This window comes from Anomalospiza imberbis, chromosome 1, assembly GCF_031753505.1.
Source record: "Anomalospiza imberbis isolate Cuckoo-Finch-1a 21T00152 chromosome 1, ASM3175350v1, whole genome shotgun sequence".
NCBI classification, from domain to species: Eukaryota; Metazoa; Chordata; class Aves; order Passeriformes; family Viduidae; genus Anomalospiza; species Anomalospiza imberbis.
In genome coordinates, this window is record NC_089681.1 from 101,449,427 (window position 1) to 101,465,338 (window position 15,912).

The 15,912-nt window shown below is 35.3% G+C and overlaps 1 long non-coding RNA gene across 3 annotated transcripts in view; it reads left to right on the top strand.

Moving 5' to 3' along the window:
- The first annotated feature begins 962 nt into the window (after positions 1-962).
- LOC137481969 (uncharacterized) overlaps positions 963-15,912 on the top strand; it is a 52,725-nt gene continuing 37,775 nt past the window's right edge. The window contains exons 1-3 of one of the 3 annotated variants that reach the window (XR_011003830.1): positions 963-1,321; positions 9,360-9,448; positions 14,647-14,686. This is a non-coding gene — a long non-coding RNA (uncharacterized lncRNA). Of the gene's footprint in view, positions 1,322-9,359; positions 9,449-14,646; positions 14,687-14,802; positions 15,070-15,912 lie in introns of those variants that run through there. The other 2 variants (XR_011003817.1, XR_011003837.1) reach the window with 2 other exon arrangements.

Here is a 15,912-nt window from a genome sequence, read left to right on the forward strand (position 1 = left end):
AGCACAATATTCTTATTCTTTGAGCAGTTCAGACATACACACAGAAATAGTTTAGAGCACATCTTATTCATATTAACAGGTTAGAACCAGCAAGGACTGCATTGTCAAAATCATAAACTTAAGCTAAAAGTCTTAATTCTTTTACACAACACTTGACTGCACAATATCCTACAAAAGGCACAGTTACAATTAGTGGTGGAGAAATACCACATTGGGAATGGTCTTTGTGTAGATATATTTCTATAGGAGTTTGGTGTATGAGCTAAATCAGGAAAAACACAAAGATCCTGTCCAATTGTCACAGAAAAGAGATTTATCACTTGCAAAGAGCTATAGCTAACTGAGAAATGCTAAAGTCACCTTTAAATCAACAGCTTTAGAGAAGTGTAAATTAAAATTTTGATGCAAAAATTATTCCAATTAATCACCATGAAATAAATAAGCTATCAATCCCAAATAGTGTGTTCTAGCTTTTCTCTAATGAACCATCTCTCATTTCTTGCAAATAGTGTTTGACTAGGGAAAAAATAGCATGCTTTAAAGAAAAAAACATCCATCTTTCTGATAATAACCCAGCTCCTCAGGGAAAGAAAAATATCCATATTTTTAGGAACATAAATACAGACTTCCTTCAGAGTTACGGAGTTCACACCTAGTACAAACTCCAGCTTTTCTCTGCCTGGACCCTCTTTCATGCATTGTTAGCTCACAAGGCTTTGGAAATTCATAAACTCCAGGCTCAGAGACTCTTGAAGATACTTCAGCCCACTTGGACTTGTTTCAAAAATCTTCAGAAGTCCTGGGGATAGGGGATTTGTCACAAAGGCTAATTGCTCCCTGGAAGTATAAAATAGTGCACTACAAGAGCCTTTCTATTCTCTATTTTGTATAACTGTCTGTTTTACAAAAGACTTCCACAGACACTTCATTGTCACAGTGAGCTGCTGCAAACAGTTGTGGGCAAGGAAAAATTAACAGCTGGAACGTGGAAAGCTGTAATTTCTTGCACTGGCTTTGGTACATTGTAGAATATTCCTGATACTGCAGGCTTCACTCTGATTTTGCTTTGAGGTGTTTTCTGTGTTTGTTCACCCAGCAGATTCTGAAGCCAATAGTTTGGAATAGTTTTTTTTAGTTTTGAAGCAGAGGTTCAACATCTTGACAAGTATCATTGTTAATCACTGCTTTCTTTGATGCAAAAACCTGAGATGGAGTAAAGATTTCCTCTACAGACTTTTTTGCTACTGAAGTTGCTACTGATGTAAAAGACAACTTTACAGATTTCCTAGAACCAGCACTTGTCGGTCAAAGTTTCCACTGGGTAAGGATGCCTTTATGATAAGTCTTCTCACTGAGTGGGCCTGAGAAGAATCGTCACTTGGTCTGGCTGTGAACAAAAGTGTTCACACAGTGCCTACCGGCATTTTACTGGCAATTAGTAATTGACAGAGAGATCCATCACTTTTGAGTTTCTATTAGTTTTAAATACATAGAGCTTCTATGGAAGATAATTCTAAATCTGTTCATTGTACAAAAACATTAGCAAAGATGGAGAACGTAGATCATCACTATCTCTTGACAGAGACAGTGCTTTATCTAAATAAACCAGGTGACTTAAACACAACTGTCCAGAATTTGAGGATACTCAGAAGCTGATAAACTATATCACACCATGAACAAGGCTTTAAAATTTTTTTTAAGTGTGTTTTGGAATTGTTTTCAGACATGCTATTTCTGAAGACCAGTCCTCAGATTTCTTAACTGACACAACCCTGATGCTGTCAGGGTTGTGTTTTTAGAGGTTTTACCGCAGAATCATGGAGTCATTTGGCTTGGAAAAGACCTGTAAGTTCATCAGGCCAACCATTAACCCAACAATGTCACATCCACCACTAAACCTAACATGACATCTGGCAGCACATAATTTCTCACAGTATAAATAATATACATAATTTCTCACTGTATAAATAATATACATTTAAATTCTTGTATGTAAGTTAATGCCTTTCAATTACAACGATGGCACTGAAGACCAGAGATACAGACAGAATGAAAGAAAGATGTCACAGATGTGTGGGTATATTTATCTGTTTTCAAGTGCTGAGACACTGCAATATATATTTGTCTTTGCATAAGTAACAGTCTAATTTTTTTTAGTCACTTAAATGTTGTCAAGTATGTCACACAGCAATTTTTTGTGTATCTATATCTGTAAAAATGATTGTTTTGACTTCATGTAAGTTGAATACTGTGTGTTCAAATGACCTTAGCAGAACTTAAATGACCATATGTCCTCTGAACACATTTACCAAAGTAAGCATTTGAAACAATTAAATGAGATATATGACCTCATTTTTTATATCTAATTACACAATATTATGTCTATAATTGGCATGGTCTAATTGTGCAACAGAGAAGAGATGGTTGATTTTCAACAGGGTTTGGAAAAATATAACACCATAGCTGAATGTCTTTTGAAGTGTTAAAACTGGATTGGCACTTCCTTTCATTTTCCAGAGAACATGAGACTAACTCATTTTTATATTGTTTGGAGAAATGTTAAAAATGATTAATGAATGGTATCAAATGTAAAAAATGAAGTAATGACAAGTGTCAAAAACAAGTGTCACCTTTCATCTTATCACAGCTAGATAATTTTTTAGCTTCCTCATGATCAGCCCCCAGTTCTTCTTTTAAGCTGGCTAAATATTATTTAAACATTGAAATTGACCACGTTTTGATTCATGTAGAGTTACACAACAACTACAGCAAATAAGCAACACATACAGTAAAACATACAGAATGACAAAATCACAGAACAAGGTTGGAACAGTAGGTCACCTGGTCCAGCCTCCCTGCTCATCATATTTAATATTTACAATGTTCCTGGGATGGAGAAACCAAATTCAGCTAAAATCAGTTAAGTATATACATTGGAGATCAAATTTTTCAGCAAGGATTCATTACATCTATATATACATTTGCCATTTCCTTAGATGAACAAAATTAATATATACTGAATAGATTCCATTCAAACTCAATTTCATGTTAAATAGCCAAAATAATCTTGGAATGCATACACAGAACATAAACTGAAGTTTTATTACTGTAAAATGAAACTGGAAATACTGATGCAGCAAAGAAAAAAGCTTGAATTTGTTTTTGAAACAAAAGAAAAAGAATCAGAAATATGAATTTTTGAATTATGCTGATGATTTTTAATTTTATCCTTATTTATCTAAGTATCAATAAAAAACCATATATGAAACTTTATTTTGAAAACACATGAAAATATTCTAGCTCCACATTATTTCACACTATAGAATTATGTATTTAAAAAACAAATACTTTGAAATAAATTTTTTCCCAGATATATAGATCATGGATCTGTAGTAAAATATTAGTCACAATTCTGCATAGTCTTTCCATAGTTAAATCACATCTAGAATGTAAAAGGCACTAGCTTTTCTGTATAGAATTTCTATAAAATTTCACATTAATTATTTCAAATAAATTAAATTTTCCATCTTTTTTTTTTTCCTTAATATCTTCCCTGTCACTAGTATTTTAGCTGCAAATGCTTTTAAATTTATGTGAAAAAACACATTACAATCAACAAGCAGCTGAAATAAATTCATGGATCTAAAAGGAATACAGGTTTCAGTGATTAATTTCAGTATTAGTCTAACAACTATTATAGATGAGTACTTAAATTTGTACCTCAAAAATAAATTATTATGTTGTTTCAAATAAACTGCCTTATGGTATAATTAAATCATCAATTATCATTTTTCCTTACCTGGCAAATAAATGGAGAGGAATTTAAAAAAATGTGGTTATACCTGATAGTATATTTTAGAACTGCAACTATTATTTTTAGGTACCTTTTTTTCTCTTTTAATAATAAAGTAAATGCTACCAGAATGGCTTGGTCAGGCCTGCATTGAAAGATAATTGAGAAAATAACAACTGATAATCCAAATGACCAAGACAGTTAAGAGGAACCAGCCTGGTTTTCAGAGCTTTTGTCTGCAAACACTCATAACTTGCGTGACAGAGTGAGATAACAAATGTATAATGGTGTAGGTTACTTTTGGGGTGTATTGAGCAAAATCCAGTAAGTTGATCATCTATAGTCACTGTAGTCATGGATGTCATATTGGGCAGAAATATGGAAGTGTCTCAAGGGAAGTATTTGTGTGCCTGAATAAAGCTTCTGCATTTCCTTCCTCTGCTCCTATCTGTGTGATAGACTGAATTCTGAGTTACACAACAGACTTGGATTTCCAGATTTCCAGATGTGATTTACCCATTCTTTGCTTTGAATGCCAGTTCCTGTCAGCCACCTGTTGAACATGAACTGCCAGTTCATGTTAAGCCATCTGAACATGAATTCGTGTGCTTTGGGGGTAGAAAAATGCCAGGTTTATCCAAGAGATATCAAATTATTGTTGTATTTGCCAAAAGCCTAAATGGTTCTTGACTTCAAAGACCTGGAATGACCTTATGATATGCAACTGGACTTAATTTCAAAGAATTTCATCTTGGATTTTGAAGAGAAAAACTTTTTCTCACCTTTTAATGTGCACATACTTTTAGTGAGCAGGAGAAAGAATGAATGAAGAAAAAAATATGATTCTAAGCAAACTCATCCAGTATGAGTCTGTAGGAAAATCCTTGAAAAAAACATAATATAAAGGAAATGGCAAAGGCTATTGCTTTTTGTCACAGAACAAGAATATAAGGAAAATACTAAAATAACTATCTTTCTCTTCACTGAGGTATATTTATTTTTAGAAGTTGATAATATCTTTACCATAAGAAAACAGCACAAAACAGAAAAGATTGCCCTTTCCATACAGATGATCTGGATGCTATCTGAAGACACTAGAAATATCACTTAAATCATGTCTTTACAAGACTTCCAGAGCTGTTTCTAGAACTAAGAGGACAACATAAAACCATTTGCAGAACTCAAGGGGCATTTCTGATGCTATTGGGATGAAGAGCAAAATTCCACAGGACAGACAGGATTTCATTACTATTTTAAATGGATATTCAGAATGAAATGCCAGCCCATAAAATATGTGATTATTAGTCTTTGAAAAATGCTGAATTTTTAAAATTATATATAAAACATTTTTTTCCTTTAAAAAGTTTTTACTTATAATAGCATGTTCATTAACCTCTTCAGTTTGGATCATGTCTATATGGATACTGTACACATAATTCCACTCTCAAAGAGAGGATTTCCAGTAGTATAAACATGTCATTATGCAAAGTAATTAGATGCAGAAAAATAAATAGACCCAATGTTGAGAGCTTATAGAAGTGCAGATAAACAAGTACTCATAATGTTTTTTAATAGATGTTTAGAAAAATCAGCCATATCATTCAGGTTAATGACTTAGTTCCATCACGATTTGCTGTTATGGGTTCAGAATATACAATTATAATGCTTATAATTCAAAGTGAGAAGACCTTGATGCCTAAGTTTGTAGTTTGCTGATATGCTGGAGCAGGCTTCACCAGATTAGCAATCAACCTTTAAAATCATCCTTGTAAATATATAATGGTATTTTGTTTCAACTCAGAAGTGGTTGTAAAAATCTTTTTCTCCTTGTGATTGTAAATTCTTGGGATTTTGCTAGGAGTCTAAAAAATACTTGAAATCATGTTTTCTTTTTTGAGTGAGAACAATTGCTTCTGTTTTGGCTTTGACCTGTCATTTAGATCTGTACCAATGGCAAAAACTCCTCCAATTACAACTGGGGATTCCTTATTCTCTGGTCTTCACTTATTACTATAGTTTGAAAACACTGTCCTGGACTTTTCTGAGTTATTTAAAGCAATCAGTCAGGATAGTAACAGCCAGTACTCTTCTTTTCTTCGTTTGATTGACTCTTTCCTTGGCTAAAAGTCCAAAGATCAAAGTGTATCTATTTAATAAAATTTTCTTTCAGGTGTATTTTACCCCTATAAGTGTCATTAGTTTTTGGAGTTTTTTTCTCTTAGATGCATTCAGAGGTTTTGATGATCAGCTAAAATTGAAGTTGAGCTTAGTCATATTTGATTTTGATGGAAATAGACACAGATCAGGGTCTGAAGCATTTCCAAAAGTACCAGTCATTTCCAAAAGTACCAGTCATCTGCCCAGCTCTTACTCACTGGATGATTCTGATATGCACTGGGAAAACTATGTAAAAGATAACTGTCACATAATTATTTGTGTGCCCAAAAGCTCTGGACTACCTCTGTCTGAGGGTCATATATGTGCTGTAAAGGCACAAACATGCAGACTTAAACTCTTTCCAGTTTTTCATCCTGGTAACAGATTTGGGATGGGAGATCTGGAAGTGTTAGTGACCCAAGTAGCAACCACTGCCTTCCAAAGATATTGGCATGGGGTTGCACAGTAAGCAAGGTGGGTTCTGCTGACCACCTGTTAGAAAACAATACATAGCAAAAGAAACAGCTGTGGAGAGGAGAGTGGAGTAGTAGGGAGATGAGTGCTATAAATCTAGATATCCTAGGCTGTGCAGAAACCCAATCCTGAAGAGGATCTGTTGTCTAGAAGTGAGGCTGACAGATGCTTCATCCAGACTGAGCTAAGTATTTTCTTCCCCTGCACTGGCTACATGGGAGGCCTTCATATGTTTTTTCTAGACCAGAGAAGACATATGTGTAAGTAGTTTCAAAATAACTAATAAAGTACACATGCAATAAAAGTGCATGTTTCGTTATACCTGCACAACCTATTTCACATACCAGATTTCACATATCTGTTTCACATCAAGGCAGTGGAGTCTTTTTCAAAGAAAACTTGAGGGTGTGTATGATAATCATGTGGTGGTGTTCTTATGGTGATTTGTGTAGGTCCATAGCAATCACCTTGTTATCAGGGAGGATGTCTTAATTTTAAGAGTCCTTGGCAGTCTGTTTATTTCCTACTTTATGCATGGGACTTCAGCTTAATTCGGTGCGCAAAAATGGATATACAGGGCAGCAGAATTAAGGTCCCACTGGGAATAATAAATCTGGTCTGTTCTATTTTTCGAGTGCAGCTTGAATTATCTTCTATTAACAGAGAATACAGGGAGGAGAGACTGTCAGTTAATTCATTCTTATGTCATTAAGTCTGTTGTCCTGAAAAATCACTGAAAATAGTGTGTAAGCAGCCTTACTTTCCATTGTATCTTCAGGCTATACAGACCAGATTCAAACTTTAAGACAAACAGCATTTCTATGACCTCTAATGTCTCTGCTTAGGTCGGTGTTAGAGTGGTGCAGGCAGGTTCTGTTTTTCCACCTGCAATATAAAGGCAGATTTAAGGTCCCTCTGGACATGCTCCCTCCAGACAAAGCAAACTGTAGATATTTTAACATGCTTAGTGTGCCTTTGTCCACTTCATATGCATTTCAATGTTTCTATAAAATAATTGTGCTACAGTTTCAGAGGTACACTTGGCTTGCTGATGTTATCATGGAACACATTGCATTTTGTACAGCATCTGTCTGTCTTACTCATGCTGGTATCCAGCATCACTGAGTAAAAAGTTATTTCTGCAGATAACTGATTTTATTATTGGTCAGGCAACTATCAGATAAAAAGATATGAGAAGTTCCAACGGCTGTAGAATTTTTCCTATATTCCACGTTTATAATAATATAACTTTCATGAAGAATCAGAACTTTGTGTGTGGTGGCTGAGGAAGTCTAAATAAACATGAGACTGTGTCCCCTCCCCAGCGGTACTGGGGGCTGAATACAAAGACAGGCATTAATCAGGTTCCCTTTGACACACAAAATTTCTGAGCATCCACTCCATGCCACTGCCTGGTAAGGAAGGTATCCTCCAAACTAATATCTTTAAAAACTGTTGAATTTTTAATAAAGTTAACCTCTTTAGAGAGAAATCTCAGGGGCTTGATTGACTGGTGTTGCCAAAGTGGCTTTTTGCATATGAGTTTTCTGGACTAAAACCTGTGTAAAACCTGATGAACATTTTGAACCTTTAGGAGGTTGAAAACTACTCTAATTTCTCTACAATCACTGACTGTATGGTCTGCATTTTCTGAAACTTTGAACCAATAATGTATTTTCCAAACCAATATATATGTTCATGTGCTCATGTTCATACACCTGATCCAAATTCTTAAAACAATTCTGATCAAAATAGGTGCTGGTGGGTGCTGCAAGGGTGTCCATGAGGAGAGGCAATGGCAGGCACAGCTGAGACCCTCAGCCCTGGGCAGGAAGGGGTGAGGGGAAAAGGGGGAGAAACGGCCCTGCCAGCCCTGAGGGGAGAGCAGGAGGAGTGACAGGAGATCTCTTTTCCTGGAGACCCCCCACCAGAGTAGGTGGGCGTCTCCTGAAGGAGATGTAGCCTCTGCAGAGGAGCCCATGATGGATCAGGAGCAGCAAAGAGGGGATGATACAGACCTTGACCACATCACCCACATCTCCTGCATCCCTCAGGGCAGAGTTGGCAGGTGGGGCTTGGGAGTAAAGGAGTGAAAATGAGCCTGGGGGAAACATGCCATTTTAATTTTGTCTTTATTCCTCACCACCTAAATATATTTTTATTAGTAATAAAATAAAGTCATTTTCCCAAAGACTAGTCTGATTTTCCCTAGAGGTAGCTGGTATGTAATTTCCCCGTCTTTATCCTGACTCATAAGCTTTTGTCATCTTATTTTCTTTCCAGCACCATTGAGGACTGGGAGCAAGGGAGTGACTGCATGGAGGTGTCTGGCAGCTGGCCGACATCAACCCAACCCAAACATTCCAAAAAAGGAATATGAAATCAAAATACTCATTTCAAATTGCATTAAATTGAAAAAGTAGATTTTCAGGCCCTCAGCAGCTTGGAAGACAGGCCAAACTTGAAGCATTTTCACAACAGTCTTTTTACCAGTAGCTTATATGTGTAATTACATTTTTGTATTAAAGAAGACACTTCCATAACTACCATAAATTCCATAAGGTTGGTTAACCTTTTTCTTTAGCATGTATTTAATAGGTGATGGTCAATGCTTTCCTCTCCCCTCTGCAGAAAGTTTTACTTGCTTCTCGGTCTTACCAGATAACACATTTGTCCTGTGCTGTGATCCTTCACCTTTCTTTAAAGGTTTCCATTTGGAAATGCTCCATGAGATTAAATGGTGTACCAGGACACCACCCCCAAATTAAATGAAAGTGTTTCAGATCATGGATGGAACATAAGGTATTCATCCCACAGTAGCCATTCAAATATGTCATTCACCATGAGTAATAAAATTTTATAGGACAGCAAGAGACACGCTATTCTAAGCACCAATGCATACACCATTATTCAAGAGTAACCTCCTTTACTCTAGTTCTAGGTCAAAAGTAACATTGTGATGTTCTGGAAATTCTGGGGAAAAAAAAAAAGAAAGTGCTGATCTGCAGGCTCACTTAAGATCAGGTATTTATTCTGAAAAATTAATAGCAAATAAAAAATCAGCTGGGGAAAGGTGAAAAGACCAAGGTGATGTAACAAGGTCAAATTACACTAGGCAGTTTTGATCAAATATTTTTGAATTGGAACTCAGTCTTCCGCAGTTTGAGGGTTTCTGTTGGGCAAGAGTGACCTACTGAAATTGGAAAGAACACAGTGCCAAAAATAGCCAGAAAAAGTGAGACAATAATAGCCATTCTGTAATGGTCTTGTTTTATCTTAACTGTCCTATAAAATTAAGGAAAAAAAACGAATCTTCCAGTCCTTGATGATGTATACTTTGTGATTCTATACATATTATTTTACTTTGGACTCACAAAAAATTATTTCATACATAAAATGATAGCACATAGCTGTTTCCTTCTGTCTGCTTTATGTCATCAGTAGAACAGGAAAAAAAAGAGATAAGAATAACATATATTTGAACTGTTCTTTGAAAAGTAAGGTAACAGGGTCATTTTGGGGAAAATTGGGAAAATTAATTATTATGTATTGCCTTTAGTGAGTGAAGATGCGTTCTTCCCAGCTACTTTTCTGGAAGTTGTCCTATGCAAATCTGAAATAATTTGAATACTTCTAGTTTAGTTCATTTGAAAGTCAGATTTGTACAGCTATTTCTGTGGCTCAGTTGAGAGATAGTAATATCTTAAATCAGTGTAGTTCTTCCCAAAAAATTTGTTTCTTGATCAGCTCATTTAAAAACACTATAAAGAAAATATACAATTGGCATGTATCAAACTGCAGTACAAAATGTTATTTTATGATTAATATTTTCTCTTAAGAGAAAGAGAAAACCTGTTCCTCAGAAAAAAAATTAACATAATGATTTTTGTGAAAACCTCTCCTCTTTTTTATCTTTACTAAATGTATTATAAAAGTTAAGCAAATAATAATAAAATGAAATATCATGCTATCTTTTTTAATAATTCCTGATTTTATAAGTAGAACATAACAATTGCAATACTTTCATGAAAAATCCTCAAAATATAAAAATAAAAGTATTAGCAGGTGTCTTTGTTGAGTTTACAGACCTTGTTCTATAATTCAAAGTTGAGCAGGCTCCAGGTGGATTGTCTATCTTTGATATGTTTTAGCAACTCAGAAAAATGTTGAAATGTTGTGTCTTGAAGTGAGGATTTACATTATTCATATTCTTCCTTCTTTATAGTTTTCCTATTTGAAGACTAATAATTTTAATTTAAGGAAGGAAATAGTATCTAAAGTACTAAGTTGTTCATCAATGTTTGTTAAAAAACAGAGTAGTACTTTTTTTCTTAATTTCAGTCTGTTCCTAGACTAAAGGACTGATAAATACTGTCTGAGTATCTTTTTCAGGGTGGGAGGGGAAACACAGAGGCTTCAGCTTCAAGGAGATTTTAAGTGATTGTGCAACCTGATATTATTGCTTGTGTTGGGATATGTGTGGCATGGGTGAGACTAATGATTACAAAAAACTGGACCTACCTTGTAGTGTTAATCCAGGAATTACAGCACTTTCTTCCTTCCTATGTCCATTCTGTGGATGGAGTAATGTAGTTCTAGTTCCAAAAGTAACAAGCAGAACAATATTGGAATATGCAGCTGTCCTAAATAGCTCTCTCTGGACCATAAACTTTTAGTTTTATTTTGAAATGTTAGTTTTTATATCTTAGTTTTAGGTTCAGTTAATTATTATGTAATTAACCATTAGTGTTGAAAGTGTTGTGAATTTTTAAATGACATTGGTTTGATATTTGGCATTTGAAATTATAACTTTGGACAAGTACTGAAGAAAATAAAAAAACACTGAAGTCCTTTTCTGTTCAGGATCATAATTTTATAGAGGAAAGAGATTCATTACACTCCTAAGTCCTGGTAGCTTTGCTCATGGAATAGTATTCTAAATGTTTGAGCTGGATTCTAATAGCGCAGACAAATCATCAGTGAGAGAGTAACTATGTTTTAATTGCAGGCCTCAGGTGTGCACTTTCATGCAATATTTTAGTCCAGAATTATGTTCCTGTAGGAACTGGTAGAACAGCCAGAAGTAGCACATCTGAGTCCTATTGGATAAAGATGTAAAGAAAAGCAGGAAGAAAATGAGGGCACTAATTTAAATAAATAAATAAAATCTCCCCCTCTCCCACCAGCCCACTTGCTTTTTAAGCAAAGGTACATAATTTTCTGGACATTTTAACTCTCGATGTTAATTTAAGAACTGAATGAGGACCACTTAGGACTTTCACAGTGTCATTTCTTTACCTTAAAGTCATCACTAAACCACAAATGGCTATTAAAAGGGCACTGATGATTATGGAAAGTAAGAAAAGAATTCTGAAAGGAATTCTAAATACTCTTCAGAGTAGATTATTTAAATTGAATTGTTCCACTCAGTGGATTATTTATTTGAGGCAGCCGTCATTTCATTTAGCTTATTTTGATTTCCAAAATGAAAGCTGATGAATACACTTTCAATTCAAATCTCCTATAGTTTTATTCTTATGTCTTACACTAGAAATGGCAGTGCTGCATAGTGAGGGGTTTGGTCATCCTGTCAGCTTCAGGAACACTAAAATCGAAAATGGGTGATACAGCTGAAAAAGCTGGTGTCAAATATAGATCTGTATTACTTCTAAACTGCTGGCAAGAGATTGTGATTTGAGATGCAAAGGAAGGCTCCAGCATATAACTTTGTCCATGGCTGTACCAATCTCAGTGCTGCTGATCTAAGCAGCTGTATGAGAAAAGGGCTATTGGCTAAAATAAAGTCAACACAAGAAACATCACAATCCCTTTCAAAGGGTCATCTTTAAACTCTTAGTGATGCAGGTTCTCTATTATTAATATCAAAGATAAGGAAAACAAAAGATATTATTGCTGTCTTGAGGGTAATGAAACAACATCAGGAATTAAGGTGTCAAATACTGCACACTGGGTAATGTAAAGAAGGAAACGCTGATTCTTGGAAGTATGTGGGATTTTATTAAGAAATCAAGATATATTAGTATTTGTATAAAAACAATAAGTGCAATTTAATTTTCTTACTTACTGCATATAATTCTGGCCAATTTTGGTGCTTACTAGCCACGGGTGATTTTGATTCGTGTGTTGATTATCCATTAAGTTAAAGCTATTTTTTTACATATGTCATTCATGTACCTCTGTAATACACTGAACTGCATGAAATCAGACTGCATCACAGTTTATGTTAATATTTGTACAGAACAAATTCTCCTTACTCTAAAGTACCAGCAGATGCTATATTGAAGTAATTGCCAATAATTATAAATAAAGCAGTTCTAAGAGGACTGAGAGCACAGAAAAATCTCATAGTTCATTACAGAGATGATCTGGATAGGATATTTTGTTCTTCTTTGTCCTTTACATACAAGTATTGTTTTTAAATATTTCTTTTATATATATACATATAGTTAAAATGAAATATTCTTATTGAATAACAGTCATTGCACTTGATCAGGTTGATAAGATTCAAAGTTGTGAGAGGTCTTTTTTAGACAGTATGAGCAAAGTATGTGAAGTGCTCATCTGGTGGTGGAAGAAATTGTATGTGTGGAGAAAGTTTTATTAGGGACTATAGATAGGACAAATGTGCACATTCATAGTCATTTTAATTCCTTTTTCTGACATTTTATTTGCTTTCTTAGCAGTAAAGAGAGGAAAGGTCCAACACCCTTACCCTCACAAATATGGTGGATCTCTGGTAGTTGTGTACTTGCCTATATGTATAAGAAAACTAGAGTGAAAAGACTAAATGAGTAGGTTAAATTTACCAGAGGAGAGTAGATTAAATTTGTGATTTATTCTTTCACTGTCAGTATAATGGAAAAAAAAAAACCAAAACTACTACTATTCTACCACAAGTCTTTCCAAAGATATGTAGAGTGTGTACTACAACATAATAAGTACTGTCTGTAACATCACTCCACTGTTACAGTATTGGTATCATGGTATCCTGGTACTTTAAAATTATTTTATCCTTGGATTTCTGTGGTTATAAGAAAGAGGTAATAGGATGGAGAAATGTGCAAAATCTCTTCGCATTTATTTTATGGGTATTCTACCAACAAACAGATTTCCACAATGGTGATGAGATCTTGGTGGGTAATGTTTGATGTTTTTTAGAAAGGATGAAGTTTTCTGAGTACTTTTTTAACTGTGTGTATTTCATAATGGTAGCAATGGACAAATAGTTTTGTTAATATTTATTTTAATGCTAGTTGACCTCATTGCTTCTTCTAGATCTGACTATTTCAAGGTAGTCAGAGACCCATGTTACCAAGTGAAAATTCCAGCTTATTAAAGCCAATGGCAAAAGTCCCTAGGAGCAGCAGGGGCAGGTAGCAGTGGGAGTTAAATGCTCCTCAGGTGGGAGTCATGGTGTGGTTTTGTTTAAGCATAAGTTTGGTTTATCTAGCGGTCCAAAGGTGATGCATCTTACACCTCAGTGAAGTTTGGACTGTATGTACCCCTAGGGCATTGCTCTGTAGAGTGCCTTCCCAGGGTTGCCAAATGGCCTCATGGTTTGTGTCCTTTCATGTACTCTCTGCATACAGCCCTGCCTGACTTCAAATAAGGGGCAAGGAAAGTACTGCTTGTTCTTCAGCCTTCAGAAACCCAAAATTTTGTTTCTTTAACAATAAATCTGTCATAAAAGATTATAGGAGAGAGAGGTGAATGTTTAAGGAGAGCTTAACGCAGGGAGCCATAGCAACTGAACCTAAACCTGATCCAGATCTGAATACAGATTACTGCAAATCAGTACCTAGCAGACAGGCTACACAAGTTGAAAGAGATCAGGCTTATTTAAAAATAAATTCTATTATTTCACCGATTCTTGGAGGCCAAATTATTATCTTTTAAATTTGGTTTAATAGAATTGCCTACCCCTCTAGTTTTATAGCTAACAAACCCACCATAGTTTGCAGGCAGGCTCAAGGAGCAATTGCCTTAGGCTGGGTTTGGGATTCTTTTTAATATTTACAGTAATAATAATAATAAAAACTTTAAAAAAAACCCAACCCTAAACATTTTCCATAAAGTTTCTCTTGTGGTGTAACAGAAACACAGAGCCAGAAGTGATGTATTATAGACACAGAGGAACTGTTAAACTTACGAGTTCTAGTAGCAGTTTCAACTGACTTACATTTACATTATTTTTTATTCAGTTGCTGCCTTTCTGACCCTTGTAGCTACCAGACTTCTCAAGCAATTCTCCCAGACAGGTGAGAATCCTCGTCAGGCAGTAGGTGTCTGGCATGTCAGAAGATGTGATAAGAAAGGGCTGTGTTGTGCTCACCTGATGCGTTTGATATGCGCTGCAGGCAGGAATCTGTGAACTTTAAGTCCTCCATGACAGCCCAGCTGCAGCACAGTGACCCCACACTTATGCCATGGTGGGAGCTGGTCAGATACTGTGAGCTCATCCTTAAAAGCAGAAGGTAACTAGTAGTGACTGCCTAGAATATGCACACAAGAAGGTTGTCACAACCTGCCACAGGCATACAAAATACCTATATGGTCAGCAATATGTGTCTAGTGCAGAATGGGTATATTTGAGAGATGTGTTAAATAATAATTTCAAAAGATCATGCATCTAATATTTTAATTTTTTTTACTTTAGAAATCTTTTACTGAAGGTAAAATGTCATCTTTGAAAAGACATGCAATAAAATTATATAGGACACAGCACAGGTTTGGAATAAGTTCTCACATCCCTTTTGTGCAGAAATCATCTACTAAGGTATAATTACTTATACCTTACTTACTGAAGGATAATTACTTCAAGTAAAGCAGAACTTTAGCCAGTGCTACTGGACCACTCTCTGTCAAAATCAGTGGAAAACTTATATTTATTTGGTATGCAGTACCTGTGTAAAATTACGCAATGAGATTATTTACCTAAGTAATGCAGGTGTTTGAATATATGTAGGAGTATTCACTAGTACAAAATCATACTCCCAAGGTCATAGTTACATCACAAGCTTAGTTTAAGCAGTGATTGCATAGGATTGAAAAAATATCCACAAGACAAAAAAATCCTGTTTGATCAAGCAATCTCTTGACATTCTTAGGAAGTAATGCAAAAATTGTAATTGTTAGTGCTGTATTATAAAGTATAACTAAGTTTGTAGCAACTGTAAACTTTCTTGCTGGTGGTGAAATAAGTGCTAGTCTCTCATTTCACATTTAGAAAGGGCAAAGCATAATATTCAGTGAAAGACAATTTTGCCAAAAAACTCGTACTGTTCATTAAATAAAAATTTCTGGGTGGCCAGGCCAAGACAATGGTGGTGAATGAATTTACTTCCAGTTAGTGGCCCAACATAACAGCACACATCACTGGTGTTCCCCAGGGCTCAGTATTAAGGCTATTTCTGTTTCTTCACCAGTGATGAGGGGATTGAGTAAACCCTCAATCAGTTTGCAGATTA